The sequence below is a fragment of the Rhamphochromis longiceps genome, linkage group LG20 (assembly GCF_057381845.1).
Source record: "Rhamphochromis longiceps isolate RC_006_pf linkage group LG20, R_longiceps_female_GT1.1, whole genome shotgun sequence".
NCBI classification, from domain to species: domain Eukaryota; kingdom Metazoa; phylum Chordata; class Actinopteri; order Cichliformes; family Cichlidae; genus Rhamphochromis; species Rhamphochromis longiceps.
In genome coordinates, this window is record NC_140576.1 from 7,117,977 (window position 1) to 7,132,745 (window position 14,769).

At 39.8% G+C, this 14,769-nt stretch overlaps 1 protein-coding gene across 1 annotated transcript in view; it reads right to left on the bottom strand.

Annotated features, from left to right (window-relative positions):
- gpr153 (G protein-coupled receptor 153) overlaps positions 1 to 11,638 on the bottom strand; it is a 39,189-nt gene extending 27,551 nt beyond the window's left edge. Inside the window, exon 1 of the mRNA XM_085394541.1 lies at positions 10,957 to 11,638. The gene's annotated coding sequence lies outside the window, so the exon portion shown is untranslated. The remainder of the gene's footprint in view (positions 1 to 10,956) is intronic.
- Positions 11,639 to 14,769: the final 3,131 nt, after the last annotated feature.

Sequence of the window (14,769 nt, forward strand, 5' to 3'; positions counted from 1 at the left end):
CTTATTGAGAAAATGGAGAAATATTAGCCAGACTGAATAAATGCTAATAGTGTACACATATTATGCACTATAGTGCTTCCTACCACGATATTATGTGTATATTTGAATATATATTACACATTTATTACCACAGTTTCTCTGTCAAAGACATTCATAGAAATACTTTGTGGTGGTCTTGTGAAACTGCTGTATGAAGAACAGTGCTTTTCTTCTGCTGGATGACTAACTTATCACTTTACACATGAGTCATATTCTGGACTACTAAAAAGAAGGACCAAACACTTTTTTTTTTTTATTCTTCATCTGAAACTATAATCAGCTGAGATACAGAGAGAAGAGGAGACAAGGTTGCCCAGACACATTTTGGCAGACATTAAGATAGATTTATCTGTTAAAACAAAGGCCAGAATAGATGACAGTGTGTCTAAATGAGATCAGACGAGTAATTACATCGAAAACTGTTCCAAGGAACACGATGATTTTCAAGGATGCATCTAACCATGCTCATCAGCACAATGTCAGTGTGTGTGCGGTGCAAACTGAGAGCTGCAATGCATGTGTGATGCTGACCCATATCTCTTAGCTTCACATAAACCAGGGAGTGGGCCACTTTTAAAAGCTCCCTGCTGACAGGTGTGATGCATGGGGTCCTACTGCCGGACCAGCCATTCATCCCTGGAGCTGTGAGAGAGGAAAACATTTTGCTCTGTTAGACAGTACTGCTCTACCCAGTGCACTGCTACCTTCACGATTTAATATTACATCAATGATGCTTACAGATTTCAGCTCCTTTACGTTGAAATTAAAGTCAGCAGGAATGCTTTTCCTGCAGTAGGCTATGCAGCATCATACACAACAAACTGCATTCAGAAAACTTTCTATTAGAACCAGCATGAACATTTTGGGGGGCAATTTGAGTTACAATAGCTTCTCTGTTGGATTGGACCACATGGGCCAGCCTTTGCTCCCCATATGCGTCAATGAGCCTTGGCCTTTTATGATCATGTCACTGGTTCACCACTGTTCCTTCCTTGGACGACTTTTGATAGATACTGACCACTGCAGACTGGAAACACCACAAATGAACAGCAGTTTTGGAGATGCTCTGTCCCAGTCAACACAATCTGACCCTTGTCAAACTCACTAAAATCTTGTCCATAACATCAACTTATAACATACTGTATCACTTGATTGTATGTTTAGGTGCCACGATGAAGAGATAAGTGTTTTTCACTTTATTTGTCAGTCGTCATAATGTTATGCTTTATAAAGACACATTAATTTCCATTAATGCATTTATGCATTATAAATGAATAAACCTACCTAAATTATGGTAGATAACTATCTACACTACTCTCATATCATTCCAAAATATGATTTATTTATATTGTAGGTGTCACTATTTAGTAATGAATGCATTTATTATTAAATATGTTTGCAATTCAACCTGGAGAAATATAATTTAAGAATATATTCAACAACTGATAAGACACAATAAAACAAAGCTTTTAGGCAGGTTGTCTTGGTTTATGTCAAATGCAATCTCCACAAGGTAACAAATTGGAAACGTGACTCCAAGACCTCATAACCGAGGGAGAGGGTAAGTGTATCATTAGGCTATTAAAGAAGAAACATAGCAAAATTGGGTAGCACTGGTAAAGGAAGATCCATATCCCAGTAACAGAATGTACATGGCCATTCTAATCACCAAGCTGAATTCACTATGACACATGGATAAGCTCTTCTATTTTGGCACAACTGGAAACTGATGTTTTAGAAATGGCTCAGACAATGCAAAGCACACATTCATGAAGTCATGAACGGCTGTGGACGACATCCAAAAAGAAAATGACTGCTCGCAAATATACATGATTAAACTTTGCCAAAAAAAAAAAAAAAAAAAAAAAAAAAAAAAAGGAAGAGAACATGTGAATGAGTATTCAAACCACATTTTTGGTCAAATGAAACCAAAATCAATGTGCTTATATGCAAATCAGCATAGACCTGAGCAAGACTGTCAGAATGACTGCAGGGTAACAACCATAAAACATGGAAGTGGAAATGTGCTGGACTTCATGAATACAAAAATATTTGAGGAAATAACTTTATGTTTGTGTAGCTGAATACTAAAAAAAAAAAAAAAAGACTCCCAATCTATGGAAGCTTGGAAAGAAAGTAATGTTGCAAAATTACCCCCATCCCCAATTACATTTTTTTCCCCAAAGTGTAATTTTACCAGAAAAAAATTTGAGCTGCCCAATCATATAAATATGTACATCAGCTGTTGAGAAACCAGGACACACTGATGAGAAGTGGGCTACTGGAACAAGAAGGTATAAGTGGGGAAGAGATGAGAGCAGAGTGTTGTTGGAATGCTACTATGCAAGTAACCCCAGTGGAAGAGGTTACATGAAGAGAATGTGAAACCTCTGGAATCTTCGATACTCAGCGTCCACACTCATGGTGAAAGAACTAGTAGCTCAGTGTTCCAACATTCAGAAGAACAAACTGCTATCACAACTGGAGATCGATGAGGTACAACACAAATGCTATAGCAAGGGGGAGCCAGGAAGTCAGGTCATGGTGGATCATAGCGAAGCTGGAAACCTGGAACCTCCGGAGCTGGTTACCAAAATTAAGTGAAGTACCCTCTGAAGGTCTACTAGAAGTCATCTGCTCCATGAAGACAAGACGCCAACATCAAGGTAGCATGGAGAGAAGTTAGCCAACTATTGGAGCTGGAGAAAGATGCAGATGCTAAGAAGTACAGCAAGGTGTCCTGAGGCCTCGGAAACTTCTAAACAAAGACTCACAGCCTTGGCCAGCCACTTGAAGAGCCAGAGAGATAGAAGGCAGAATAAACCAGCTGTACTCTACTGAATCATCCAAGGTGTGCTCTTGGTAGCAGGGAAACAACATAAGGACTGTACCACCAAGGCTGTAGATGAGAAGTACTGGAAGGGAGAAGGACCCAACCCATAATGGCAAAGCTCAGTGACTAGTCGATCTAAGAGCAGACCACAACAACCTCCCTGAGCAGGGACAAGTAACCATCACAGTGGCAGACATCCAAGAACAGGTCTGCAGCATAAAGGATTGGACCGTACCGGGCCCTGAAGTTGACTGTATTCCATGAGCATCTGGCAGTACAAATGAACCAGCTGCTAATCAACAAGAGACACCTGGAAAGGCCAACTGAATGACGAACAGTCCTACTCCCAAAGGATCTCCAGAACGGACTGGTCCCAACTACCAGCCAATAACCTGCCTCAGTACCACATAGAAGCCCTTGTCAGGCCTCATAGTGGCTAAGATGAACAAGCACATGGCTAAATACATGAGTGGGACACAGAAAGGAATCAACAGGAATACCAGAGGTGCAAAACATCAGCTACTGGTGGACAGAATTGTTGCTCGAGATTGCAAGACCAGCCTCACCAACCTAAGCATGATCTGGATTGATAAAAGAAAGCCCGTGACTCAATACTCTACACATGGATCGTGGAATATCTAGAGCAGGGGTGCTCACACTTTTTCCGCATGTGAGCTACTTATAAAATGACCAAGTCAAAATGATCTACCCACTACAAAAATCCAAAACATATACTTATTTATAAATATATTGAGGATTCTTTATATCTACAATGTATATACATGCATAACCGCAATATCCAATATTTCACAACACAATTAACTATGTAAATTTTTTGTCATTACCTGAGTTTACTCTGATGACTTGCACTGAATTGAATCAGCCAGGGATGCATAGTCCGGACAGTAGCTGCTGACGGCCAGGTTTAAGAGAAAAAACCGAGAGCTAAAAATTGGAGTTAACTCGCTGACTAGCTTGTCAGTTTTACTACACTTCGCGCCGCTGTTTGCGCATGCGCAGCGACCTAAGCGTCAGAAAAAATCTGCTGTCATCTGACTGGCTTCCCTGTATCAATCAAGTGACGGGATGGATGATAGGCTGGCATCTATTTTTTTTAATGCCATGCGATCTACCAATATTACCTTTGCGATCGACTGGTCGATCGCGATCGACGTATTGAGCACCCCTGATCTAGAGCTATACAGGATTAACAGGACTCTAAAACACTCATAGGACCCTCACCATCAAGTGTGGGATTTACCAGGGAGACGCTCTGCCCCGACTGCTCTTCTGCATAGGCCTGAACCCCCTAAGTTAAATCATTGACAAGACTGGCTATGGATACAGACTATGAAATGGAGCAACTGTCAACCATCTCCTCTCCACATGGTTGACATTGACATCTGCAGAGGGTCACGTAAGTCCTAAAGAATCAGCTGAACAATAAAACCAAGATCATGGTAATCAACACCTACGCTCTGCCGGTGGTCATATACTCTGCTGGGATATAAGCTGGCCAAAGGAGGAGATAGAAGCCACCAAAATCAAGACAAGGAAGCTCCTGACTATGCATGAAGGGTTTTACCCCAAATCCAGCACCCTGAGACTGTCTTGAGACTGCAAGATGCTAGCAGGCAGGGCATGCATGGAATGCCAAAACCAAGTGGCTGGCATAGTATACAGGAACATCTGTGCCGAGTTTGGAATGGAAGTCCCTCGGTCAAAATGGGACACAGCCCATAGGGTGGGTGAAAATGACCGAGCTAAGATCCTGACCTACAAATACAGACAGACAAACTGGTGAGGGGTAACCACGCGGACATAGTAGTGGTGATATAGCTATGTCTTTCTTTACATGCTGCATAGCAACTTCATTATTAATATCTAAAAATATAATTTTATTTATATACATATACATATATATATATATATATATGTATGTGTGTGTATATATATATATATATATATATATATATATACACACACATACACACACACACACACACACACACACACACACACATATAAAAGAGATACATCATAAATTGGACTATAAATTTTTTTTTTAATTTGTTTTTAATTGACTATACTACTTTAGATATATGGAAGTAATTAAGACTTGAGTAGGTAGATAGATAAAAATCAGGGAGATTTTTATCATATTATTTTTTAGCAAAGTATAAGAACAATATGTCAAAAGACAACTTGCAGAAGTTCTCAAAGCTCCTTAGAGGAAGGCACATACAGTATGATGTTTATTAAATGTGACAAAGCTGACAGGAATTCCAATTGATGCTTAATGCCTATAAGACTTAATGGAAGTTTTATGGGGCAGCCAGAAGCTAAATTTTGAAAATCAGTGAAGGTGAGGAGAGAGTTTCTGTGTTTAGAAAGAGGCTAAAATTTGTAATCTCTCTGTACCTCTTGTTTTACCTTTATATGACAGCCTAGTCATAACTGGCTTGGTCAATATGATTTGTACTGCGTGTGGCAATGCACAAATACAGATAATGGAGGCAACAGAAAAATTGCTAAAAGCCATTACAGGAGTACTTACTTTAACAGTGTGTTTACATCCCAACCAAAGGAGAAAGCATAACTGACTGTTAGGAATGTTTTAAAGCAGCTTAAGAAATTGTTGATCTACTTGGATTCCCTTCACAACCATCACCATGGTTTACAGAGTATGGTTCAAAAAAGAGACAATATCCAGTGATTGGCAGTTCTCCAAGGGAAAATACCTTGTCGATGCCAGAGGTTAAAGGACAGCGGCCAGACAGCTTTGAGCTGATTGGAAGGCAACACTAACTCAACTACTCGTTACAAGAGAGGTATGCAGAAGACTGTCTCTGAACACACAACGCGTCAAACCTCGAAACAGCTGGGCTACAGCAACATAACAGACAAAGTGCCATTTCTATTTGCTGACAACAGGAAACTGAGAAAGGGCTCAAAAAACAATAGAAAAACATGGAAAAATGTTGCCTGTGTCAGCCCCGACACTGGTGTGCTGTTTGATGTTCCTGAGACACTTGTGAGTACTGGTCTTAGCTGGGTGGCCAGCTTGTCACAGAGTAAGGAGCTGAATTTTCCATTACAAATATAACCCTTGAGGCTTTCTTCCTGTTTATGTTAAGCTACCTCCAGCTATGACTGGAGCAGGATCACTGGGCACCATATGGCAGCAGAACTAGTGTTTTTCTTGAAAACAGGCATCTACGGCAGTTTAAGCTAGTCAAGTGGTAGATTAAAGCCATGCATCACATTATCAGTTTTAAACTTGTATAAGCAAACTTAAGCATCTAAAAAATATCATAAGAGTTAAAGATTATCAATAATCAATCAATATCAATGGCCAATATGTTGCTGTAACATTTGCATGGTAGGATCGTTGAATCAGTGATTAAGGCTGCTTGCAGTGGTGTAATGATGTGGAAGATATTTTCTTGGTAAACTTTGGGCACTGGTATCAACTTAGTATTGTTTTAGTGTGACAACCTATGTGAGTATTGTTCCTGATCGCTTTATGATCACAGTGAACCAAACTTCTAATGACTGCATTCAACAAGACAGCATGCCATGTTACTAAGTTCAAATCAAATCAACCTGGTTTCTTGAACATGACAAGAACAATATTCACTTTACTAAAATGGCCTCCACAGGCACCAGCAGACCAGTCAAACCCAGTACTAGCAAAGTGTACCTAATAAAGTGTTTTCTGAGTGTATAACTTTCTCACTACAATCAAAACCCTTTGACCACAGTAACCAGCTGTTTTCATTTACATGGCACCCAATAACTAACAACACCTGACAAGTAGGGATGGGTACCGGTGTCCGGTGCCATGATGGCACCGGTTCTGACATAAACGGTAGTAACCAGACCGAAAAGCAGCGCACATTTCGGTGCTTTATTTCGGTGCTTTTTTTTCCTGAGCTGTGATACACTTCTAGCCAATCATTTTACGTTTCCGAGAATAGTAGACGGGCCCAGGTACGTACGTTCTTTTAGAGCAAACTCAGCAGCCTGCAACAAGTGCTTTAAGCTGATACTGTGATACTGTCAAAGGAGGTAACACCTCAAATCCGATGAAACACCTGGCGACGCATAGCGTTTTTTTTTAAAGCCCAGAAATGCGCCGTATTTGATAGCTTGCTGCGAGACCTCACACCGAGCACATCTACTGGGGGTGGGTTGCCTGTTATGCAACATCCCCCAAAAACACGAAGAGGAGAGTCCCGGCCCCTAGCCCTGCCAGTGTAGCATAAATGATGACGGATGATGATGGCAGCAGCCGTTCTTCTCTGCGTGAGTAGCTAAATGTTGTTCGTGTGTAATTTACGTTGAGTAGGCTAACCACGTTATTACATTAATGCATGTAAGGTGAACTAGCAAACATCATCATAGCTACATGCGGCTGTCTTCTTGTTTGATGGCAGATACTCCCTTCACCCTGGCCAAAAAGGCTAAAATGACCAAAGAAAAAGTGGAAAACAGTTAAACATGAGAGGTTTTTGGACAAAGTTTGTGTTTTTTCCATTGTTTAAGCACTGCTTCCAGCCAAGAATCATACCATATATACCCCATAGCTGCAGAAAAGGCTAACATTGTTATCTTTTTACAAAAAACCAGCTGAGCATGAGAGGTTTTTGGACCAATTTTGTGTTCTCTATTCTTTAAGCACCGGTTTGAGCACCGTTTGAGCACCGGCACCGTTTCAAAAGTACCGATTTGGCACCGGTATCGGATAAAACCTAAACGATACCCATCCCTACTGACAAGCCATTGTGTCTTTATGAGATAAGCGCTATCACGTTAGGCACCGGACTGAATGTCTTTCTTTACATGCTGCATAACAACTTCATTATTAATATCCATCTATCTATCTCTATATATATGAAAGACATACATCATAAATTGAAATATACATTTAGAAAAATATGTTTTTAAAAGACTATACTCATTTAGATATATGGAAGTAATTAAGATTTGAGTCTCATTCTAAATATATCACATTTTTTTAAAGGCTGAAGCAGGTACATCATACAACATTTATATTCCAAATTGATATGATGTGATGATTAAGGGTAAAAACACTGGAAAAATAAGAATTACTTAGATCAATTTCCCCAGAGCTTTGGATCTAATGTATGCCACCATTTTGCTTCAGTCTTTTGGGGTTACATGTGAATGATACCTCTACATCAGATCTACGTTGTAACTTACGCCATAACCACAACCCCATTTAAACCCTACGCCACAACCTTCTAAGTAACCTTATGTGCACCTCCAAAAAAATTGAACTATATGTCTGTTCAACGCATACCAGAACAATTTATATGTGTAGAAGGTTGCGGTGTAGGGACAAAACGATTTTCCGGTTGCTACATAAATTAGAACATTGATTCCATGTGGAACTCAGAATCAAGATTTACACCCATTTACACAAAAGCTCTCACACATTTGAAAGGTGGCAACTTGGTGTTCGGAGTCTTAACTAAGGATACTACAGGTCTGTATACCTCTTGAGTCACAGCTTCCCTAGTATGTATGAAAACAGTTTGAAGCCAAATATCTGTATAAAATCCTGTAGTCAGCAACACTCCATAGTGTCAGTCTGAAGTTACTTACAGGCAAACTACAGACAAGAAATATGCAAGTACATATACTCAAGCACTGAAACAACGATGATAACATGTTCTAAGCACATACCCCTTCCACTTAATCACAGCATTTCACTAATGCACAGCAGGGTGGCAGAGCTAGTTGGCAGCCCGCTCCCTAACCAGATTCTAGCCACTGTGCCAGCCCTCTTCGCATGAAGTCTCTAAACCAAGCCAGTGAAAGGCTGCCAGCTCCAGTCAGCAGAAAATAGAAAGGCCCAGAGGTGCTTTGTGCCCTTGACCTTTGAACCTCCTGCCAAGGTAAGCTAAGATCATGTATCTATTAAAAAAACAAAAATCAATAAAAGTGAACTAATCAATAGAATTAGACCACTGTGGTTTTTGGTTGCATTGTGTGCGGTGGGTATGAACAAAGAAGTCATTACTTTTATTTATATTCAGTTTTATTTATTTAAATTCAGCAAATAAAACTGATTTACAAGGATTAATCCAGTTGAGACCACTTTGCTTGCATTTAGAAAATGGACAAATCAAGGACAGAATAGAAGATGTGCCATTTTCTCTAGCTTATGACCATCTATTCAAGTCAAGCTTGACACTATATTCTTCAAAACGATATGCAGTCAATACAAAAAGTAAGCTTCCCAGACTGAAACAGCACACCAGTGTGATAAAAGATTACGATGGTGTGCTGTTTGATGTTCCTGAGACATTTGTGAGTACTGGTCTTAGCTGGGTGGCCAGCTTGTCACAGAGTAAGGAGCTGAATTTTCCATTACAAATGCAACCCTTGAGGCTTTCTTCCAGTTTATGTTAAGCTACCTCCAGCTATGACTGGAGCAGGATCACTGGGCACCATATGGTAGCAGAACTAGTGTTTTTCTTGAAAACAGGCATCTGTGGCAGTTTAAGTGAATCAGGTGGTAGATTAAAGCCACGCATTACACTTGTATAAGCAAAATTAAGCAGCAAGAAAAGATCATAACTGTTACACGCTATCGTCATTGCCATTAATCACGACGTTACATTACCATATAATGGTGTGGGGAAGGGCGGTCAACGTGTTGTGGGCGAGTAAAAAAATAGAATCGTGTGAACACGGGCTAGCGCGGTCACAAAATGACAGAGCCGAACGTGTGACAAACAAAATGTCACACATGCCCTGCGAAACACTGAGATCTGTTGTGAGGTTTTGTGGTGTAGAAGTAACTGTCACATGCAAGCTACAGCAGTTTCTCTGGGCAGTAAAAGTGATCATTGGCTTGCATGGCCACTTTCTGACCTTTGACAACATTCAATAGCTCCTCGCTTAATAATTATCTCCTTTGGTTAGTGTATTAAAATAGCATTTGAAAGAATGTCATCAGATTTCTGCCAATTCTCTCTCAATATCAGGGGCTGTAGAGCAAAACTGCACTGGTAATGCTGTTGTATATTTAATATATATTGGACTGCACATGTTTAAAGTATAGGGCCACTTTTGTTCAAAGTTATGGCTCTGGTAAGAATCTTATGAAAAAGAAAAAAAATGTAGGGTTTTTGTCTTAAAGCTTAATTATATAAATGTGTTGAATAAATGACTTGGGAGGAAAATAACGCTATAAATCAGGTATCCTAGTAGAGCAGTAATTACTTTTACTTAGTTAAGCCATTGTGTCACAACACTCTCACAAACACAAAAACAATATATATAACAATATATATATATTATTTAGGCTTATTTTTTTTAGATTTGGAAACCAGTAAATCAGTGTATATATACTGTACAGTTATATATAGCTTTTGTTTAAACAAAATGTCTGTAAAAGCACACGAAATGCATGAGATTTCACAAACTAACACAAAGAGCAGACATGCAGAGCACAGCTTAAATTATGTTAATTTCGCACAGAACATTTTAAAAATTGCCTAAGGAAGTTTACATGTTCTCTGCAGGCCTGCATGTGAAAACCGGTGTTCAGTATTGTTTAAGTTCAACCTTGTGCCTGCACAAGTACTGTATCTAGGTTACTGTCCCTTTTACTGATGCGTTTCCTGTCAATCAGCGCCAATGTGTACTAATTACCACACTTACATCACATAGATTTATTGAAGGCCTAAAAGCTGCTCGCTCTGTTAAGTTAGTGTGCTGTATAATAGTTGACAGTAGCCACCGTAATAATTGTCATTCCATCTTTCAATTAGGCCACTTCTCCATCCGCATTTTGTCTTTCAAGCGTTTTAATACCAATAAAATCCTCGATCTATAGGTCAGTTCTGTACTGCGGGTCCACAGGAATGTCACGTTTCGATTCATAAATCCAGAAATACACTTTTTAGTATCACCTGTTCCTGCTGCAGGACACCACCTGTTTGGATGGAGCTCTGTTGTTCTCTTTGTTTTTGTTTGTTTTTGTACACCTAAGCTAATCACCGGCGAGTCTGACGTAATTATAACCAGCTGTGCGGGTCTTGGCTTACCTTTCACGAAATGTTGAGGCTCCTGACTGCTCGTTGTTTCCGGGGGATGAAGACTCTGTCGGTCATGGCTTCAGGTCCGTTGAAGTGGCTTCCAAAGCATTTCCATCCCTGAACTGAACAGCGTCGGGAGTATCAACAGCATCAGGTTAGAGGAATGACCTGCGAAATGAAGGATGAGAACCCGAAACGGCACATCACCACAGCTGCACTCCTCTTTTATCTTATTGCCCTCTTTTGTCTCGCTGACTGTGGAGGGGGGGAAGATAAATTATCGAGTAGTTTGGCAAAATATGTCACTTTCTTTTCCACGAAGCGGGCGGTCGAGCGATAGCACGAGAACTAAAGTAAAACGGTTTATTTTAGCTGAAAGGCAAAATTCTTCTTCTGTTTTCCAACACTGACGAGGCGAGCGACGGATGAGGCATGACTGCTGCGCGCTCCCGACAGTGTTGGCTCGTTCTCGTGCAGACGCTCCGTGGTCGTGGGAGTGAACCGCAATAAGAAATAATTCATGGAAAAATAGGTCGGTATTTTACCAGAGCAGAGCTGCTGTTGCGTGCTGAACATTTTCTTTGATTTTTTTTTACAGGCCCTGCAACCTCTGAACGAACATCAAGAGCTTACTTTCATCAAAGGTCTCATTTGAATGAGTTAAAATAAAGATCTGATGCAGTGCAAACAGAAAGGGCATTGTTTTAATAGCTTACTACAGTTGAGTGTGAAAACATGCACGAAATCTAATAAATGTCGTCATTCTTAAGACTTTTCTGATGGATCTTCTGTTATTTATATCTCGCTGATGCTCTTTTTTTCCTTCATGCCATTCATGCTCCTTTTTAAATGGGTCTTTTAATTGACATTATACGACTTGTTACGTAAGCCTCCTTCCTTGGATGATTCTGTAAGAGCGGCTTTCCTCCCGCAGGGTGAAGATTGTACCCAGTGAGAAAACTGATAGGCCCTACATGAGAGAAGAGACACAGAGGTCCCTGTTTCCCTGGTTTTTGCCACTATAAAGATTTTTTTCATTTATTCACCGGATGGTCTGAACAGCAGTGCACAGCTTCCCATTCATTAAAACAGATACACAAAACCACACCTGGGAGCTGCCCGTGCAGGGCACAGCCAGACTGTTCAGTGATGAAGTACGTTTTAAAAAAGCTTCTCCAGACACTGAGTCAGGATTTCTTCACAGCTAATCCAGTCACCACTTAAAGCACCTATGCGTATGGCTCACAATTTAGTCACATTTTAAAAGGTAGTCATGTTGTATTTGAAGTATTTATTTTGGACCAGCTTTATTTTTCTTAGTCTTGCCTTTGCACACGCACATACTCCATCAAATAGTTAACATTTCTCAGATTTATTATCCAGACTGTTGTTTCTGTTGCACTATGATCTGCTAAATTAAAATGCAATCCTTGCAGCTGTAGTGGGGTTGTTGTTTTTTTTTTCACCAACTGAGAATTTCATAAAATTCCCATAAAAGAGCATAAATAAGAATATATTTTATATATATTTATTTGGATTTGGGACAGATAAAGTATTATCTTTTGGTAGAGCTGCTACTATATCAATACAAGTCAATATATAAGTCCTCATGTTGTACTTCTGTTTGACAAGTATGTCCATACAAGCAAATCATAAGAGCAAGCAATCAAAAACAGTGATTTATCATGCAGAAAAAGCTTGGCCTGCTTTGCTTCCTGCGCTGCAGCATGATATAATGCTCATTCAGCTAAGCTTGCCAACATTTTAATTTTACAAAGCTTAGCTGTATAATTAGTTTTTGCTACAATTTCTTTCACTAGTTTCAGTGCTACTGTTGCAGATCACGGTTGCTGTGTAAAGCACCAGGTTTTAGGAGACTGTGATCCAGAAAATCATCACAAAATAACTCTATTTTACTGGGAAAAACTGGAGATTTCATTTAAAGCCTGCCTGGCTGACTGAGCGCCCATGTTGCTCACCCTGTTGGATTTTACTAGCTGTTTCTAGAGATGTGGCTGAATTCTTGACTTGAACTGGAGGTAATTTAAGCAGCCTCCAAGTTGATTAAAAATGACTATTCATTTTTAAATTGGAATAGGCAACAACCATTTGCTATTCCAAGCAAATGGAATTTCACCATTTCACAGTCAACCTGTGAATATAAAAACTGCTTTGACTGCATTTCTTGACCACGTAAAAGAAAGAAAGAAATAGCAAAAGTTACAGCTAAATCGGTTCACTTACAGCTCATAAAACATTTGCGCACAGTGCGTGGATAAAGAGTAAATAACTATAACTGTGTAAACACTACATTGTGTACATGTTTTATTTTGTAAAGGTTTGGTAAGGGAATGATTCTACATTAACTGAGTCTCCTTGTCTGTGTTAGGTTTTCTCGAAACTTCAAACAGCAGTAGCAGAAGAAAAGGCACATTTGATGAAAAACACCCGGAGAAGATTTCAAACACGATAAAAGAAGAGAAGCTGATTGTGTTATGATTCATGGGAGAGAAGAGCTGAATAGATACATCACAGACAAATCTAACTACAAGTGAGCTTAATGAAAGCTGATACAAACTTCCAAGATCATTCTAATCCTTTTTGAAAAACAGAAGAAGTACAAGGAGGTCAAACAGAAGGTAAACAGATGAGCAAAGAGGCAAAACTATGTGCATGCTGTTCTGACTGGACACAGGTGACATTAGCGAGAGCACGGCACACAGTCACATGAAGAAAAGGAAGCAAAAACAGATAATCAGTATGTGGCTCTGGGTGGTTTTTGCCTAAAAAGACTGGGAATTCTAAAATATTATGGCTTCTACTTGGAGTGCAGGTGCTGTATTAAAGAAAAAAGAAAAATTAAAGAAAAAAAAGGTGGACCTCACTAATGTCTAAACTGGTTTCAATCCTGCCTAGAAACAGGGGGAAGCAAGTCTTGATAATAAGACAGGCAGTAACTGAAACAAAAAGGCAGGGAACAGAGGAAACTACAGGAAAGCACACAAGTCACTTGAAAATAACATTAGAAACAAATAAGGGATACAATAGAGACCGCGATATGTGTGCCTGTGCGTGCATACGTGCAACCAGTATGTGTGTGTGTGTGTGTGTGTGTGTGTGTGTGTGTGTGTGTGTGTGTGTGTGTGTGTGTGTGTGTGTGCAAAAACACAGAGAACAAAGAAGAGGAAATGAACAAAATGAGATGGCATGTGCAAAGTAAATGGCACAATTTGATTAACAAATGTGTCCAAAGCATAATTTTAGAGAACAACAGTGTTACATTTGAACAGTGTGGCTCTGCTGGAGCACACCCAAATCTACCTTTACTTCACAGAGTCTTTGGTATGTTCATTATTAACTTGTCAGGGTAAAATGAGTCAGGACTGATTCAGTGGGTGCATGAATTAGCAACCCATTTACAACACTACAATGGGCATCAATTAATGCTAGGCTGTTGGCTTGTGGAAAACAAGTCCAGCTTAGTTTGAATAATTTGTGATTTGATTTGTGTAACAAAATCTGGAATTTGTTATTTTGTGTTAGTCATGAAGATGCATGCATGTGTAACCTGTTACTGATGTTGTTTTAGACTCAAGTAAACCCATTATCAGTACTGGACATGGCAAGGGAGCTTGAGTTTGTGTGATGCTAGGTGACCTGGAAGTAAAAAGTAACAGAAGGCATTCCCGCCCACTGGCTTCAGTGTCACTGGGCTGCCCCAACTACCACCATCAGCTCCAAGATATGTAGGCACAGGCACAGCATCTTTTTAATACTTAATGCTGTTTTCAATGTCCTATCAATATGCTCTCTCATCTTTTC